Source organism: Myotis myotis, unplaced genomic scaffold (assembly GCF_014108235.1).
Source record: "Myotis myotis isolate mMyoMyo1 unplaced genomic scaffold, mMyoMyo1.p scaffold_m19_p_19, whole genome shotgun sequence".
In the NCBI taxonomy this organism is placed as follows: domain Eukaryota; kingdom Metazoa; phylum Chordata; class Mammalia; order Chiroptera; family Vespertilionidae; genus Myotis; species Myotis myotis.
Genome location: NW_023416323.1, coordinates 13,629,835 through 13,648,248, shown reverse-complemented (window position 1 = coordinate 13,648,248; position 18,414 = coordinate 13,629,835). Strand labels below are relative to the sequence as shown.

Here is an 18,414-nt window from a genome sequence, read left to right as displayed (position 1 = left end):
TCCTTTGACAAATACTAATTAAGTATAATAACTTGGGTCGATTTCTGGATTCGACAATGAGGTACCACCTCACACCTGTCAGAATGGCTATCATTAAAAAAATCAGCAAAGGACAAGTACTGGCGAGAAAAAGGAACCCTCTTACACTGCTGGTAGGAATGCAGACTGGTGCAGCCACTGTGGAAAACAATATGGAGTTTCCTTAAAACATTAAAAATGGAACTCCCATTTGACCCAGTAATCCCACTTCTAGGAATATATCCCAAGAAATCAGAAACACCAATCAGAAAGAATATATGCACACCTATGTTCATAGCAGCACAATTTACAATAGCAAAGATTTGGAAACAGCCTAAGTACCCATCAGCAGATGAGTGGATTTAAAAACTGTGGTACATCTACACAATGGAATACTATGCTGCTGTAAAAAAGAAGGAACTCTTACTATTTGCAACAGCATGGATGGACATGGAGAGCATATCATGCTAAGCAAAATAAGCCAGTTGGAGAAAGATAAAATACCACATGATCTTACTCAATTGTGGAATATAATGAACAACATAAACTGAACAAAAATAGATCCAGAGACAGAGAAGCATCGAACAGACTGTCAATGGACACAAAGGCGGGGGTGGGGTTGGGGTAAGAGATCAACCAAAGCACTTGTATGCATGCATATAAACATAACCAATGGACACAGACACTAGGGGGTGGGAGTGGCCAGGGAGAGGTCAATGGGGGGGGAAAAAGGAGACATATGTAATAATTTAATCAATAAAGAATAAAAATAAATAAATAAATAAATCGCTGAGTTTTATGTTATAGGAATCATTAAATAAAGAAAAAGAAAACCTAATAAAGAGAATCTATTAAAATTCAATAGATAACATTAATTGTGAGCAGCTCAAAACATTTCCCTTAAGGCTATGAACAAGACAAGAATGGCCACTGTCAACTTTTATTCAGTACTGTACTGCAGGTCCTAGTGCAATAAGACATGAAAAAGAAATAGAAGGTATACAAAATGTAAAGGAGAAATTAAAACTGTCTTTACTTACATTCAACATAAACATCTATGTCAGGGGTGGGCAAACAATGGGTTCTTAAACTGGACCGGAGGGCCGGAACAAAAGCATGGATGGAGTGTTTGTGTGAACTAATATAAATTCAAAGTAAACATCATTACATAAAAGGGTACGGTCTTTTTTTTTTTTAGTTTTATTCATTTCAAACAGGCCGGATCTGGCCCACGGGCCGTAGTTTGCCCACGGCTGATCTATGTAGAAAATTCTATGGAATCTTAAAAAAAAACACCACACTACTATTATATGTCCTGCCGGTGTAGCTCAGCAGTTGAGTGACGACCGGGAAACCAAGAGGCCGCCAATTCATTCCTACCCAGGGATGTAGGCTCGAACCCCTGTAGGGGTTGTGCAGGAGGCAGCAGATCAATGATGTTTCTCTCTCATCAATATTTCTATCTCTCTATTCCTTTCCCTTTCTCTCTCTAAAACAATCAATAAAAACATATTTAAAACAAAATAAAATAAAATAAAACTACTACCATAAGTGAGTTTAACAAAATTGCAAGACAGGTCTCTATTTTTAAAAAATCAATTGTGCCCTAGCTGGTTTGGCTCAGTGGATCGAGCGTCGGCCTGCAGACTGAAGGGTCTCGGGTTCGATTCCGGTCAGGGGCGCATGCCTGGGTTGCGGGCTCGGTCTCCGGTGGGGGGCGTGCAGGAGGCAGCTGATCAGTGAGTCTCTCATCATTGATGTTTCTCTCTCTCTCTCTCTCTCTCCCTTTCCCTTTCTCTCTGAAATCAATAAAAAAAATATTTAAAAAAAATAAAAAATCAATTGTATTTCTATGCACTACCAAAAATCAATAGGAAATTGACATTTAAAAAAAAATTACAGCCCTAATGGGTTTGGCTCAGTGGATAGAGCATCGGCCTGTGGACTCAAGGGTCCCAGGTTCGATTCCGGTCAAGAGCATGTACTTTGGTTGCGGGCACATCCCTGGTGGGGACTGTGCAGGAGGCAGCTGATCAATGTTTCTCTCTCATCGATGTTTCTAACTCTTTATCCCTCTCCCTTCCTCTCTGTAAAAAAATCAATAAAATATATATTTTTTAAAATTACAATAACACCTCTAAAATGAATTACTTAAAAAAAAAAAAATAAGTGCAAGACCTCTCTAAAGAAACATAAAAATCAATTTAGGTCAGATGTCAATTCTCTCCAAATTATTTTACAGATTCAACACAATTTCAATCAGAATCACAGCTCACTCTTTTTGTAACTGATGAGATTATTCTAAAATGTATATGGAAATGAAAAGGGACCTATTATAGCGTATGCAATGTTGAAAAAGAGCAAAGTGGAAAGACATACACTATCTGATTTTAAGACTTATTATAAAGCTAAAGTAATCAAGGCATTATGATAACTAGAATAAGGATTGACATGTAGATCAATGTAATAAAGAGTTCAGAAATAGTACCACACATTTACACTCAAGTAATTTTCAATAAAGTTAAAGCAACTGAATCAGAAACAATAATCTTGTTAACAAGTGATGCTGAAATAAGAGTATCCTTATGCAAAAAAAAGGGCCTTTAACCTTACCTTATACAAAATTGATTACAAAATAGAATACAGAAATGTAAGAGCTAAAACTACATAACTTCTAACGAAAACATGAAACTTTGTGACATTGGATTAGACAAAGACTTCTTAAGACACAAAAAAAGCATTAAATATCTAAGGAAAATTAGGTTGGACTTCATTAAAACAAAAACTTTTTTTGCCTAGACAGTTTGGCTTAGTGAATAGAACATCAGTCTGTGGCCTGAAGGGTCCCAGGTTCGATTTAAGTCAAGGGTACATACCTCGGTTGCAGGTTCTCCGGCCCTGGTCAGGGTGTGTGCAGGAGGCAAACAATCGATGTGTTTTCTCTCACATAGATGTTTCTCTCTGTCTCTCCCTCTCCCTTTCACTCTCTCTAAAAAAAACAACAACAACAAAATAAAACTTTTGTCTTCAAAGGTTTTTTTTAAATATGTTTTTATTGATTTATTTTTTTTGAGAGAGAGATAGGAAGGGAGAGGAATAAAGAGATAGAAACATTGATGAGAAAGAAACGTCATTGATCCGCTGCCTCCTGCATTGCCCCCCACTGGGGATCGAGCCTGCATCCTGGGCATGTGCCCTGACTAGGAATCAAACTGGCTGCCTCTTGGTTTCTGGGTCATCACTTGTTAAGAAAATGGAAAAGAGACTGGCTGGTATGGCTCAGTAGTTGAGTGTCGACCTATGAACCAGGAGGTCAGGGTTCGATTCCTGGTCAGGGCACATGCCCGGGTTGTTGGCTCAATCCCCAGTGTGGGGTGTGCAAGAGGCAGCTGATCAATGATTCTCTCTCATCATTCATGTTTCTCTCTCTCTCTCTCTCTCTCTCTCTCTCTCTCTCTCTCTCTCTCCCTCCCTCCCTCCCTCCCTCCCTCCCTCCCTCCCTTCCTCTTTGAAATCAATAAAAATATTTTTTAAAAGAAAATATAAAGAGAAGCCACAGACTAGGAGAAAATACTTGCACAATATATATCTGGCAATGAACTTATGTCTAAAATATGTAAAGAACTCACTAAGGTACAAAATATATTTTAGAAACTCTCAGTAAGACAACCCCAAATTTGTAAAATGTACAAAAATTACAGATATGAAGGAATGGATACTTCACCAAACAAGATACATGGGTGACCAAAATTCTTTTTAAGTCCATGAAGAGGTAATCAACATTTGTCATTAGGGAAATGGAAATTAAACCTACAATGGGATGCCACTAGATAGCCAGTAGAATGACCGAAATTAAAAGACTGACCATACCAAGTGATGGTGAGAATACAAAGGAAATGGACTCATGTTCATTGATGATGGGAACATGAAATTATATGGTCACTTTGGAAAACAGTTTGGCAGTACTTAAAATGTGATGGCCATGCATACACCACGCCCAAGGCCAGGGTTGGAAGCAGGTATCCAGACCAGCACAGCACTTCTCCAATACTCACTCGCAGGAAGCACACCTCAGTGTGACCCATAAAGAAATGTGTACCCAAGATGCAACCTTCTTTTCTGTGCTGGTCAGTGGGCAGCATGGCACTGGACACAGAGGGACATGTAAAGGAAGGTCTTGCATATAAAGGAAGGTCTGTTATCAGAGCTGCTTTGCAAAGAACAAACTGCCATCCTTCTGTACAGCTCTCACATGAGTGGGGAGGCCTATCTATGCTAAGGGCTACTTCCTCTTGCTCCAGCCTGTCCAGACCACACACTGCAGCTCTGGCCACACCACTCCTCAGAATAAAAGTGTCCTATAGCTGACCCTTGCCCATCAAATGACCCAATTTAGCATTAATAATCCCCAACTACATAGCTTCCACCTGCCCCTGGGAATGTCTGCAGCTTAGCTAAGAAGGTTTATTTATCATGCCTTGTATACACTGCAAGTTGGGCAAAGTACTATGGCAAAGAGCTAACTAGGGCACAGGCAAGAGCACAGGCATCCTCCAACATTGTTTCATGAACCCCCAAGGCCTCTTTCACTCATTATTTCTTCTACTCAGTGGCACTTTAGGCAAAGAGGCCCATTACAAAAAAATTATTCGAAAATCACGTTTGAGGAAAGAGTATGAAATAATTAAACCTTAAATATTTAAATATTAACTTTACAGGGTCTAGTTAATTCATCTTAAGACTGGTGGGAAATTATCATACAAGAGAAAAAACAGGAAGCTTCTACCTGTCTCTACAGTGCATCTCAAAGGGAGAGCCAGAAACGCTGACACGAAGATTCATCACAAATAAACACCAGTATCAGGCAACAGACCTGTTCACACTAAAGATTCACTAGAATGCAAGAAATATTACATAATGTAATATTTCTAATGCTGAGACATGCAGACAACACACCACCACAACCATCAGCACTGTGACGCCAGAAACAAGATCAAGCCCTTGCAGCGGAACATGTGCTTCCCAGGCCAGCAGGAAGGCGGACCTCGGTAGAGCTGAGGCAGGCTGTGTCCTCTGTCTGCAATGACTCACAGGACGCCACTCAGTGGGAATGCTATCCCCACCAGGGAACACAGACAGCCCCACTCCTATTCTACTCTCAAAGTCTACTAGCCATGTCATTTTACTGCTTTTAAATAATACACTGCATGGGTTGCTGAAAAACATCCCTTTACTCACTCAAATCTCTTGAGGCATGTATCTTCACAAACTGATTCTACATGCAATAAACAAATTTTGCATTAAGCAAAATAAAAAAGTTCTTATTAAAGCAAATATCTCATCCTCGAATTTGAAGTCTCCTTTTCCTCCTCACTCTGTATTTAAAGAGGAAACTCCTAAGAAATGACTTCATGAATATTAGACGTCTCCAAATATAAAGCACTTAAGACAATATTTCAATTAAGTAGGATTTATTTTATTTTATTTTTGTTTTTGGTTAATCCTCACCTGTGGATATTTTTCCATTGATTATTAGAAGAGAGTGGAAGGCAGAGGGAGAGACAGAGAGAAACATCGATGTAAGAGAGACACATTGATTGGTTGCCTCCTGCACACACCCCAACCAGGGCCAAGGAACCTGCAGTTTGCCGACCACTGTCCTAGTTCCTTAAGGAAAGATAAAAAGCCAAAAGGCAGGAAGGGAACAGTGAGTAAGGAGAGACTAAGCCCCAAGGAGAGTTCACAGAAAGACGCACTAAAGATTCACTAGAATGCAAGAAAAAAATACTGAAATGACACAACTTGTTTTCATCTAAAAACATTTTTTAAAAAATCTAAATGTTACCAACTCTTCCCCAGGCAGATGACCACTGGCTGAGTGTGATGTGCCAGTGACCTCCAGGCCAACTAGGACTACGGGAGGAACAAAGGACCATAAATTCTACCCAATGGCTCACAACCTGCTTACTCTCAGCCAAAGCAGGCCTTCAGAACACGGGTAAACAGTCACAGGAATTCCTGCAAGGACCAACACCACATGAGCAATCATGGCAATGAAAACCTCAAAAAGGAAGAGCCAACATTCCCATTTCTGGGATAAACTGTTCATTGGCCAGACTGTTGTGCCTGAAAGACCTATTCAAGGTTATTGAATCAGCAAAAAATTTCAAAACTATCACCTGTGGTGAACATCACCTGAATATAAGGTGCATGCTCTGCTTCTAGAAATTATATAGCTATGATATCAAACATCAGTATAAACACAAAACCAGACCTTCAGATCACAGCATTACTGGTATTAAAATAAGGTATTTACAAACAAAGTCTTTGTTCCCTTAATGAACAAAATAAAAAGCAAGGTGCTTTTTTTTTTTGGCAAGATGCTTATTTTACTTTCGTCTTAGAATAAGCATACATACACTGAGGGGTGAGTAGTTTTCTTTAATGACTGGAGCACGCAATCATCTATTTACAGTGAGCGCCTGTGCTCCATTTAATGTGATGTGGACCATTAAATAACCCTATGAAATAAGCAGAGAGAAAACATGATTATTCTCATCTTGTAGTTAGGGAGACCAGGGCTCAGAAATGTTAAGTGAGTTTCCAAGATCATAAGAAATGGAACTTAGATAAAAGCCAGGGACTCTTCCTTTAATTCCTGCCTAAACCCTCCAAACCCTAGTGCTGGTGTTGTTGATGAGTGCAAGCCCAGAGCAGAGGAGGGCTGGCTGGCACATAGAAGAATGCATCAGAAACCAAGATGGAGAGAACCAAGATGGTGGCATAGGTTAACGCCGGAGTTTGCTGCCTTGAACAACTACTTCAAAAGTGAAACTAAAAAACGGAACGGACATCACCCAGAACCACAGGAACGCTGGCTGAGTGGAAGTCCTACAACTAGGAGGAAAGAGAAATGCATATGGACACTCAGAGGAGGCGCAGTGCTGAAGTCAAATTCTGAGGTGCAGAGTGTGTGGAGCGGGCTGGCGGCGGAGGGCGCGGTTGGCATTTTCAATCGGGAGGGAGTCGCAGACTCTGAGCTCCAGATCCCGGCGAGTCTTTAGGGACCCAGACTCAAACGGGAGAAGCGGGACTGTCTGGCTTCAGTCAGAGAGAGTGCAGCTTTCTCTCTGAGGTTTGCAGCAGTTGCTGGGACTCAGAGAGGCAGAGCCACTGGGGACAGGACTGAGAGCCGCCATAACTGCTCTCTCTGGCCCACCCTGTTGATCCTGTGCGACCCGCCCCGCCCAAGCCCTGCACAGAGGCATTTGCCGGATAGCCTCAGGCAAAGGCTAGATTAGTACCACCCTAGAGGACAGAAGTTCTCTCACTGCAGACACAGCTGATTCTCACAGCCACTTGGCCTGGAGGTCAAACCCTCCCTGGTATTAGCTACAACAATCAAGGCTTAACTACAAGACTGTGCACAAAGACCACTAGGGGGTGCACCAAGAAAGCATAACAAAATGCGGAGACAAAGAAACAGGACAAAATTGTCAATGGAAGATATAGAGTTCAGAACCACACTTTTAAGGTCTCTCAAGAACTGTTTAGAAGCCGCCGATAAACTTAATGAGATCTACAAGAAAACTAATGAGACCCTCGATGTTATGATGGGGAACCAACTAGAAATTAAGCATACACGGAATGAAATAACGAATATTATACAGACTCCTGACAGCAGACCAGAGGAGCGCAAGAATCAAGTCAATGATTTGAAATGTGAGGAAGCAAAAAACACCCAACTGGAGGGGCGGAATGATAAAAGAATCCAAAAATGCGAGGATAGTGTAAGGAGCCTCTGGGACAGCTTCAAGCATACCAACATCAGAATTATAGGGGTGCCAGAAGATGAGAGAGAGCAAGATATTAAAAACCTATTTGAAGAAATAATGACAGAAAACTTCCCCCACCTGGTGAAAGAAATGGACTTACAGGTCCAAGAAGCGCGGAGAACCCCAAACAAAAGGAATCCAAAGAGGACCACACCAAGACACATCATAATTAAAATGCCAAGAGCAAAAGACAAAGAGAGAATCCTAAAAGCACCAAGAGAAAGAAACTCAGTTACCTACAAGGGAATACCCATACGACTGTCAGCTGATTTCTCAACAGAAACTTTGCAGGCCAGAAAGGAGTGGCAAGAAATATTCAAAGTGATGAATACCAAGAACCTACAACCAAGATTACTTTATCCAGCAAAGCTATCATTCAGAATTGAAGGTCAGATAAAAAGCTTCAGAGATAAGGAAAAGCTAAAGGAGTTCATCACCACCAAACTCGTATTATATGAAATGCTGAAAGGTATCCTTTAAGAAGAGGAAGAAGAAGAAAAAGGTAAAGATACAAATTATGAACAACAAATACACATCTATCAACAAGTGAATCTAAAAATCAAGTGAATAAATAATCTGATGAACAGAATAAACTGGTGAATATTATAGAATCGGGGCATAGATAGGGAGTGGACTGACTATTCTTGGGGGGGAAAGGGGTGTGGGGGATGTGGGAAGAGACTGGACAAAAATCATGCACCTATGGATGAGGACAGTGGGGGGGTGGGGGGGGTGAGGGCGGAGGGTGGGGTGGGAACTGGGTGGAGGGGAGCTATGGGGGGGGGGGAAGAGGAACAACTGTAATAATCTGAACAATAAATATTTAATTTAAAAAAATTATATGCTAAATAGAATGCATCAGCTGTCCTGGCCAAGAGCCAGGCCCAAAGTGAGACAACTCCCATCCACTGGAATGAGAAAGTGAATGCAAGCATATGTGATGAGCTTTTAATAATTCAAGGCTGCCTCACATTATACTGTAGACAGCAAATAAATGATTGTGAAAGCATTCTGAAAACCTTACCATGAACTGTAGCTTTTCCTTATCAAAGGACAGTACTTTTTTCCCCTCAATTTCTGATTCTTATCTTTTAAAAGATATAGCACGTATAGATTACAAACAATGTACAATCTGTTATGGGCTTTAAAAAATTATTCATTGCTGGTCCTGACCAGGTAGCTCAGTTGGTTAGTGTCATCCCAATATGCCAAGGTTGCAGTTCAATCCCTGGTCAGGACACATACAAAAAAACCAATCAATAAATGCATAAATAAGTGAAACAACAAACCGATATCTATCTATCTGTAAAAATCAACAAATTAGAAAGAAAATTATTTATTTCTGATTCTCATTAAGTCCAAATGAGACATCTTTTTCCATACTACCTAAAGCAATCTATAAATTCAACACAATTCTTATCAAGATATACAAATGGCATATTTCACAGAACTAGAACAAATATTCCAAAAATTTATATGGAACCACAAAAGACTCCAAATAGCCACAGCAATCCTGAGAAAGAAGAATAAAGTTGGAGGAATCGCGCTCCCTGATATCAAACTATACTGCAAGACTATAGTAATCAAAACAGCATGGAACACAATACAGAGTCATTTCTGTCCATCTCTGCTGTCCCCCGTCCCCACCCACACACACACACACACACACACACACACACCCTCCGCGGCTTTCTGTCTCCACTACAGAGTAGATTATTGCAAGCCTGGGTCCCGCTTGTACTGCTACAGAACCTCTCCTACTTTCCCATGAAGACCCCTTATTCCTGATCCTGGGTGCCATCCTTGGCTTTGCCGTTCTTTCTCAAAGTCTAAAACCTGCTCCAGAGAGGTGGAGCAGCACCCTCTCAGTTATTCTAAACTACTACCTCTGCCCTCTCCTAAGAAAACTCCACAGAAATCTGTTTCTGCTCTCCCAGGAGGCCCACCCGAGGGAGCAGGCACAAGGGTGACTCAGGAATTAGGCCTCTTTGGCCTGGGCACAGTTGTTACACTAAGGGCTTAGGAGGGACTACTGGAGAATTATCAATTGCACTTTTCTCAGTGTCAGCAAAAACCCTGGAGCAGCGAACTACCTACTTACTCAAGCCAGTGACCATCTTTGTCACAATTCAACTCTAAAACTAAGGTTTTGATGCAGCTGGTTCATGCTCCATAGTTACATCTCAAAAACATTAAAAAGTGTTTTGCTCTTTGGTTATTGTTAAAATCTGAAATCATTAATAGGGTATCAGCTGGAAAATGCCCCATTACAAGGCTCAGCCCCAGCAGCACTGAACACAGTGTTCATTCACCTATTTAGAACAAAATCTAAAATGTACAGTTACAAATGACATGGACAACACTGAAGCCTGAATGAAACATAATATTTAATAAAAGTAATCCAAATCCAAGTTGGAAAAATACATCTATAGATATTACAGTAGTCCCCCTTTATCCATAGTTTTCCTATGCAGTCTGAAAATACTAAATGGAAAATTCCAGAAATAAACAATTTGTAAGTTTTAAATTGCATGCCATTAGGAGTAGCGTGATGAAATGCCTTCCCGCTCCATCCCATCTGGGATGTGTATCATCCCTTTGTCCAGCATATCTACACTGCATTAGTCACTTAGTAGCCATCTTGGTTATCAGATCAACTATTGTGGTATCAACACAGTGATTGTGTTTAAGTAACCCTTATAGTAGCCTAACACTACACCATGATCTCAACATCATTCACCTCACTTCACTCATCCTGTAGGCATTGTGTCATCTCACATCATCACAAAAAGAAGGGTGAGTACAGTAAAATAAGATATTTTGAGAGAGAGAGACCAAGTCCACATAACTTTTATTATAGAACATTGTTATAATTATTCTACTATCAATCTCTTACTGTGCCCAATTTATTACAGGTTATGTATGTACAGAAGAAAACATAGCATTCGGTACTATCTAGGTTTCAGGCACCCACTGGGTGCCGTGGAATATATCCCCTGCAGATACGGAGGACTATGGTATTTGAAAAGACACAATGTTTCCAGGCTAAAGAATTTAGGTCACAAATATGGAAGTTTTCATTCCTATATTTTCATTCACTCTATATAATCAGAAGCATTCTCTAAATTCACCCTGTAATTTGACAATGCATACAAATTTGCTATTAATGCTTAAATGCCAGGCAAAGACTAAGATTTAGTCTTACAAAGTTTCAAAATTTCTAAAGCAGAGATCTTCAATCTTTTTAATCTCATGGCACACATAAACTAATTACTAAAATTCTGCAGCATACCAAAAATATATTTTTTGCTGATCTGACAAAAAAGAAGGTATAGGACGAGAAGAGATAAATCAAAGAACTTATATACTTATAATGCATAGCCCATGGGCACGGCCAGTAGGGTAGTGAAGACAGGGGGGAGGGGGAATGGGAGATATCTGTAATACTATCAACAATAAAAAATATGTATTTAAATATTTTTTAATAGGTATAATTTTGATTCATTCACGCCAGGTGGCTATTGTGTTGGCTGATGTCATGTTTTTTTAATGTGACAATCTAAGGGAAAAGAAATCAGTGCCCCTGACTAAATAGTCAGATATTGCATATTTTTAAAATTCTTGTGGCACATGGTTTGAAAATTACTGCTCTAAAGGGAAAAACAGGCAATTCACAATTTAACCCAAATTTCCTTCTCGTTCTATTAAATTCAGATGCAAACGTTGTACTAAGCCTACCTCACTACTCATGTACAATAAAGACCTATTCTTTCACAAATATACCTTGAGCAGACTGGGTAACAGGCCACAAGACTCTCAGCTCCTCCATTGAGAAGAGAACCTCCTTTCCCAGCACCTGGGCCCCAAAGGCCCTCCTGAACATCCTTACACCCACACACAGGGAAGCCTGGGCAAGACCAGAAAATAAAAGACCCAGCCAATCCATCAGATTACTGTCACCGCATAACCCCATGTGTCACCAGCAGAAAAGTCACCCAGACAAAATAAGAATTGTAAGAAATAATAAATCATTGTTGTTTTAAGACATTAAGTTTTAGGATAGTTTTTACATAGCAATAAACAACTAATACACATCTCATCCAGGTTAAGATCTACTTTAAAATATGGAGAAAGTGCTATTCAAACACATATTTAACTTTGAACTATTTTTCTTTTCCAAATCCCCTTCCTCCATTTTGCCCTAAAGCTACTAGTGTTCCCTTGTACAACTGAAAAGAGTATTCCAAGTGAAATGATCCTACCTTGCCTCCTTGAAGTAAAAGCCTTTATCAGCATCACCCATCACCTTTATCACAGTGGTCCCTTATTACACACAAAATGCTTGGCATGGAGATGGCCCAGAGAAAAGTATAACCAAATGCTGAATACCTGTAAAACCCTTTAGTATGAATCAAAATGAACAATGCTAAGGTAATTATCAAATTTAAGCATGAAAATCACATTCCAATATTTTCCCCAAAATTTTTGGAGGATGCTGTAAAACCACTCTTTTAATAAGTAACAAGTCTGGAATCCAAAATAATCAAGATTTAACAAAATGGGCCATAAGTGACAACAGCCTTTCCACTACCCCATCCTCATTACAGACACCGTTTGCCATCCCTTCTACGAGGCTATTAATTCAGTTCTTTGAGAGCCGTACCAGAAGTGACAATTTTGATGACTGGTTGGAGAGTTGATTTCTTGAAGTGGTCAAAGTCCTGGTAGGAAGGGAAGTTCCAGAATAGATAACTGGTTTTTTTTAGAGATAAACTTTATAAATATAACTTCAGAAACCTCCGATTCCATTTGATAATAACACATACTTGTGAACCCCAGGACATCTCATCATGTATTCTAAACCCTTGGGTCCAATGCTTAATTACATACAAGCATATATACAGTGTCCCCCAAAAATGTATACACACACTTTGAATAATTATAAAGGCAGTGCTTATTAAAATACATTTCATTTTCTCCCAGTCAGCATGGCTCAGTGGTTGAGCATAGAACTATGAACCAGGAGGTCACGGTTCATTTTCTGGCCAGGGCACATGCTGAGGTTGCAGGCTCGATCTCCAGTGTGACCAATCAATGATCCTCTCTCATCACTGATGTTTCCATCTCTCTCTCCCTCTCCATCCCTCTCTGAAATCAATAAAAATATTTTTTCAAAATTGGGCTCAGCTGTTAAAGTGTGTATACATTTTTGGGGATACCTTGTATATATACAACGTCACTTGCTTAATACTTCCACTATAACTTAGTAGTTTCAGAGTTCCAATGTTAGAGAGAATAAACCTGGTTATTTATGGAAAATACAAAACTCAAAATACACAACCACCCTTCAGTTCAGAAGATTGAGAACATCTGAGTGTGGCCCCAGGCTGCGTGCTGCAGAGCACCCTCCAAAGGTGGGCTGAGCCTCACAGGAGAGAGGTCTCTCCTGGGCCCAGCAGGGCAGGTGATCTCCACTGTACTGGAGAGACACTTTGCAATAAAGAAGGGGCTAACAGGACTTTCAGAAACTTTCTTTCAAAAACTAGCTCTTGTCTCATGCATGCTTAGTAGAAAAGCAGGTATGCTCACTGGAGAGACGGAAGAGCAGTGAGCCAACTATCCAGGCTGCTCACAGATGCTGCTTGTGTCGACAAAAACATGCAAGGATGGCACTGAGGGGAGTTTTTAACAGAAACCTGCCTTCAACTTGACTACAACCAGCAGACTCCCCTAACTATGGTAACTCCTTTCCTGCACTTTCCAAGGGTTGCTGAAATAGACTTTAGTCAGCGGTATGGCACTTAATAGGACAGAACTCAGGACTATGATTTAACAAAGCCACTCCTTGGAGCATGACTCAACGTACCCCTAACCTGATTCCAATAGGATGACTCTCTGGAAAGGACCAGAAAGCAAACCTTTAGGCCTTTGCAGGCTTTGCTGTTGTGAACAACTCTTTAAATGTGAAAAACACCCTTAGGAATCTGGTCACAGAAGTACAGGCCATAGTTTGTCAGCCCCTGGCCTATGATCAAAACTGGCATGCAACCCCAACTCCTCACTGAGACCCTCTTCTCTTTTCTCTCAGTCACCTCCATGCAGGCTCATTAGATGCCTACTGCTACGTCCTGTCACTTCGGAGAACAAGGAGTAAGCCCAACACTGTGTGCAGGGGCAGTGAAATTACACAGGCTTGTGTGTCTCCACACCTAATACAATTCTCAATGTCCAAGCGTCTGGAGTGAAATAGTGCTTGGCTGGAGCCCCCTACCCTACAGAGTAAGCCTTGGGGCTGCTCACTTCCTCTTCTAGGGGGCCGAACCTAAGACTAGTGGGCAAAGCAACCCCAGGAAACCAGATATGGCTTCAGCTTTCAAATAATCCCCGTTAATGTGCAGCTGCCCATGTGCAGAACTCTCTTGAGGCCTCCTTCAGCCCTGTTCCTCTAACTTGGTCTCTCTTTGAAGGCATCTCCCCAGCCTGAGGAGTCCACCTACTTCTAAAGGACCTCCAGAAATCCTCCATGGAACAAAACCCTCTCCATTGAGAAGGCCCTCAAAGCAACTCCAGCCAGCAACAACTGTGGTGTGCTCATAGCCCTGGGTCAAGTTCCACACGCACCATCCTTACTACATCTAGCTACCATGTGGGCATATGTGCTGCTGCCCTCCCAAACCGCCACTGGCAGAGTCCTGTCCTGCCTTGCACTTCTGTGGGCAGGCACTACCTCCAACAGGCCCCAAGAAAAGTGATTTGGAAGGGGTTCATGCTTTGAAATATTTCCTAGATACACACTGTTCACCATTATTCACTCTGTATTTTGGATTAAAATCAGTTATAGCTGAGGAAATGACATTAAAACAGTAATTCAAAGCAAGAGAGCCCTTTTAAATTTCCTTTGTTTTATTAAATACAAAGGAAACCTTTATCGTGTTAGTCCTCATGCTCATTTGCTATTGCACCTCTTCAGCATCCAACAAAAAGTATCAAATTTAACCAGTTAAGTGCCACGATATTTTGAATTTAATTAAAAAAGGTCTACCACTTGTGTCTATGGAAGCTTATGGCAGTTGACTGGTTAAATATCTGCTCTATAAGAAACTATAGTTGTAGCAAACTATTTATTTGAAGAGGCTGCATTTACCTGGTTTCTAGTTTTGTTCACAATGCCTACACTGTTCAGTGGTTTGAACAATAAATCCTAAATCAAACCAGCTTCCAATATATTTTGTCCAAACATATGTGTTTAAGGCTTTTCTGTGTAGCACTTTCTCTTGCTCCCACATTAATTTCTTTCTCTAAAGCAGTGGTTCTCAACCTGTGGGTCACGACCCTTTGGGGGTCAACGATCCTTTCACAGGGGTCGCCTAAGACCATCGGAAAACACATATATAATTACATATTGTTTTTGTGACTAATCACTATGCTTTAATTAGGTTCAATTTGTAACAATGAAAATACATCCTGCATATCAGATATTTACATTATGATTCATAACAGTAGCAAAATTACAGTTATGAAGTAGCGACAAAAATAATTTTATGGTTGGGGGTCACCACAACATGAGGAACTGTATTAAAGTGTCATGGCATTAAGAAGGTTGAGAACCACTGCTCTAAAGTGAACTACATCACAATAAAAAACCAAAGAATAAGCAGGTAGGAGGTGGGATAGTAACAGAAGGCCCTCCTGTTTTCTTGAGGTAAGCAGACAGTTCTACAGTCACTTGGAATTTCAATCAGGATGTGGGCCCCAGATGGGAAAGGAACACCCTCACCAGGAATCCATTTTTCCTCCTTTGAGCCTTGAGCTGCCCCCAACATGAACTAGTCACTATCAGCTCAACCCTGGCAACCTATTCTAGAATAGGTACATACACAAGATCAAAGTCATAAGCACCCCAATCTCAATAGGTTCTCTCGAGAACCTAAAATTTTCTCATATCCAAAGGCTCTGGCCAGTGTGGTTCAGGGGTTGAGTGTCAACCTACAAACCAGGAGGTCATAGTTCGATTCCAGGTCAGGGTACATACCCAGGTTGTAAGCTATGTCCCCCCAGCAAGGGACAGGCGATCGATGATTCTCTCTCATCACTGATGTTTCTCCCTCCCTCCCTCTCCCTTCCTCTCTCTAAAATTAATAAAAACACATTTTAAAACAAAAACCAAAAAAAAAAAAAAAAAAAAGGTGCAGCAATTCCTGAGAGAAACAAAAGCACACATCCACAGAAAACCTTGTATGCAAGTGTTCAAAGCCACACTATTCATAATCACCAAAAGGAGGAAACAATTCAGATGTCCATCAACTGATGACAAAGAAACAAAATGTGGTCCATCTACACAATGAATTATTATTCATCTATAAAAAGTAATAAAGTACTGACACGCTACAACATGGATGAATCTTGAAAACATGAGGCTTGGTAGAAAATGCCAGACACAAAAGGTCCCATAGTGTGTGAATCCACTTACATAAAATGTCCAGAACAGGCAAATCCATACAGACATAAAGGAGATTAGTGGTCAAGGGTTATAAAAAACAGCAGGGGCATCCTTGTGGTGAGAGCACTGTTAAAGTCTCCTCACTGTGGTGCTGAATACAGGAAGCCACAAATGTGATTAAGACTGTACAGAAGTACACACACAACTGTGAGAACAAACCTGAGCAATCTGAATAAGATCAAGGATTTTATCAGTGCTGATATCCTATCCTGCTGATATACTGCTCAGTTTTGCAAGATGTTACCATTAGAGAAACTACGCAAAGTGTACAAGGCTCTTTCTGTATTTCTTTTTTAAAAATATTTTATTGATTTTTTACAGAGGAAGGGAGAGGGATAGAGAGTTTGAAACATTGATGAGAGAGAAACATATATCAGCTGCCTCCTGCACATCCCCCTCCTGGGGATGTGCCCGCAACCAAGGTACATGCCCTTGACCGGAATTGAACCTGGGACCCCTTCAGTCCACAGGCTGCCACTCTATCCACTGAGCCAAACCGGTTAGGGCTCTGTATGTCTTATAACTGCATGTGAACCTACAACAATCTCAAGAAAACCAAAAATACAAACCAGGTGAGCCAGCCCATTTCAACCTCCCACTCGTAGCTGAAGGCTAGGGACCTGTCCTCCAGGCACACAGCCCATGCTCACATGACCATGAGGCAAACTTTTTCTAGATTCATGTCCCAGGAACAGCAGGGAAAGAGATGAGCCATTTCAAATCCATCAGGCATAGTGAAAGGTCAAGCACTAGAATTAAGAAACCAGCTTCTCTTCCTAAGAATTCTTGCAAGTACAAGAGTATGCATGGCTCTTTCTTCCCAGGCCTCAGTTCAGGCTGAGATGACCCCACATTCTGGGTTGGCCAGTGTGAGCATCATGACAGCAGTCCTGAGGAAGTGTGATCTGGAAAACATGTGGGAAAGTTTCCAGAAAGTGGGATGAGCCAACACGCAGGCCAGAAGTCTCATCCGGCAGTCTAAATTCAGTCTGCAGGCATTCCATGAGACACCCCAGCCCAGAAAACAATGTGGAGTCCTGCATGGCTCAGCCAACACCTCTCCAGGGCCACCCTCGTCACCACCTTGAAGCCCCAGCAACATCCTCGACCCAGTGCGGATTTTGCAGCAGTGACCCCTAAAACCTCTCATCTGCCATGTGAGGCAAAATGGCAAGAGACTCCTACAATCTGACACTCAGGAGCCTTAGAGCCAATTCCTTCAACCAGGCACAGAGAATATCAAGAGGCAGTTTCTACCTTGAGCACAATTCCTACTTATCCTATGACTTCTACTACTAATAAAAATGAACCAGCTGAAGCCCAGAGGTCCCTCCAGCTGAGTATGGTAGCAAGGGGCCCCATCAAGGCATGCTCTTCTAACCTCACTTCCTTCCACTGCAGAACCCACGTGCAGTAGTGAGGTTTAACCAAGGAGACCATCATTTCAAGGAAGGTTTCCATGATTTGGGTTAAAGAGACTGCCAAGTGTGGCGGGCGGTATTGCCCCTCCACACCTATGACAGTCTGCATGGTCCCCAAGCCAGCACCTTGTGTACCCAACAGCTCTGTACAAACAAAGGACAGGTGAGAACCCTCTCCACTGACTGCCCCCATGGTCCTGTGTCTGTATGACTCAGCTCCATGCTTCAGTTTCCCTAATTGAGAAGAATGTGGTTGGTAATGATGTTAAAGGCCACCTTATTTCATGACAAATGAGACTTATTGAAAATTTTAAAATGCCATGGAAGAACACAGCACAGTGCCCATGTACTTTTGTGATGTCCCTGGAAGGCAGATTGACTTCCATTTCCACCTAAAAATCTTTCAAAAATATTCACTTAAGAAAGGCACACATCACAAAGAGGGCAGGTTGAACATGACACCAAACAAAGCTATTCCCAAGAAACAGACTAACAGAGCAGTGCCAATTTTATAGTTTGGTGTAGTTTGAATCCAGCTACCACCCACGATCTGGGACAGAGAGCCCTCAGGTGAGCCCTACCAGTAGGATGGTTGATGGCAAAGCACAGAGGTTGCCTGGAAGTCAGTGCACAAGTCCAG

At 41.3% G+C, this 18,414-nt stretch overlaps 1 protein-coding gene across 13 annotated transcripts in view; it reads right to left on the bottom strand.

Annotated features, from left to right (window-relative positions):
- ANKRD11 (ankyrin repeat domain 11) overlaps positions 1–18,414 on the bottom strand; it is a 271,667-nt gene that overhangs the window by 99,441 nt on the left and 153,812 nt on the right. Inside the window, exon 4 of one of the 13 annotated variants that reach the window (XM_036346976.1) lies at positions 6,438–6,539. The exons of the other annotated variants lie outside the window; for them this stretch is intronic. The gene's annotated coding sequence lies outside the window, so the exon portion shown is untranslated. The remainder of the gene's footprint in view (positions 1–6,437; positions 6,540–18,414) is intronic. 13 annotated transcript variants of the gene reach the window in all.